The sequence below is a fragment of the Empidonax traillii genome, unplaced genomic scaffold (assembly GCF_003031625.1).
Source record: "Empidonax traillii isolate 1590-97213 ecotype Southwest subspecies unplaced genomic scaffold, ASM303162v1 scaffold1946:size199562, whole genome shotgun sequence".
Taxonomy (NCBI): Eukaryota; Metazoa; Chordata; class Aves; order Passeriformes; family Tyrannidae; genus Empidonax; species Empidonax traillii.
Window position 1 is genome coordinate 122,208 of NW_020957139.1, and position 1,443 is coordinate 123,650.

Consider the following 1,443-nt stretch of genomic DNA (forward strand, 5'->3'; position numbering starts at 1 on the left):
GGAGGGTCCCAAACGTGCCGTGCTCATCCAGGAGAGCAGGAGAAGCGCAAGCCCGGCTTTTGGAGACGGAGAGCTGACAGGCACATCATCTGGTCTCTGGCTGCCCCCAGGCAGGATCATTCCTGGCAGATCTCTCCTTAATCCCTGCTTTAAGACCTCCAAAGATGGAGGGAGCCTCCTCGAGCCCCCGGGAGATTTTTTTTTTTTTTTTTCCCTTCATGTCTCGCTTTTCTTGTCTTGGAAAGTTTTTCCTCCGGGTTAATCTGAATATTTCTTGCAGCTGCTTACACCAAGGAGGTTTTGTACTGTTTACTTGGATTTTCCTGGCTTTCCTACAGCCCTTTCCCTGTGTGCAGATAGCTGCTGTGCCCCCTGAGACTTCTGCAATCTCCTCTGACCTCTCCCTATTCAGTCTGGTGCTTTCCCTGGTTGTGACACCGAGCTCATGGTGCACCTGGAATAAAATCCAATTAGCTGTCCTAATCCCCCAGGAAGGTCCAGGGGATACAACGTTAAAGCTTTTGGGCTTTTCCTCCAGGAGTGCATAAGCAGAGCCACGTTATTCTGCCTTGCACACCCCTCAGGTCCCTTGGACAAACTCAAAGCCACAATCTTCACCCAGGGAAAAAAAAAATTAATCCTGATACATCCTGCCTCCTGCCGACATTCCAAAGATTCTGGATACTATCACAAAGCCAAGTGACAATGGCAGCAACTGGCAAAGTTCTTCCACGTGCCCCAAACACGTTGTGGCATCAGCACAATGTTTTAAGGTGAGACTTTACTGGAGCCAGAAAAGGAAGGTTTTCATATGGATTTAGCACCTAGGGAGCCAGGAGTACATGATGCTGCGGATTTTTTGGGAGGACTATAGCTCCCAATCCTCTTTTCCAAGCCTAAAAAGGGAGAGCTGGGTGTCCAAAGCAGCTGGTCCAGCCAGGATGGGAGACAACAATGAGTTCTCCTTCCCACCCTCTTGCCATTACCGGCTGCTCTGCAGCCCACATCTCCAAAGGCTGCTTCCTCAGTGAGCCCAGCATGAAGCAGGAGACCATTCCCCTGCAGTCAAACCCCTGGAATCATCTGGACAGCAAATATAGCATCAAGTAATCACAGGAGGTCGTGGAAAATGCAGGAAAGACAGCAAGAGCACTCTGGAGAGCAACAGTCTCCCATATAGATGCTCACCCAGCATCGTGGTGGGGGTGAAGCTCAAATCCTGCCAAGGTTCGTCTCCTGATGGCACCCTAGGCAGCCTTTTCTGGGATTAGAGCCCTGCACCCAGCCCAACCCAAAGAGAAGCATCTTTCCCTCATCCCACCTCACCACACCACGCTGCGCCTCCGAGCATCGCTTCCCATGCGGAGCACCGAGCTGCACCTCCAAATCCCTGCAAGATGTTTGCCTTGGCAACCTTGCTGGGAGGGCTTTTTTTTTTTTTTT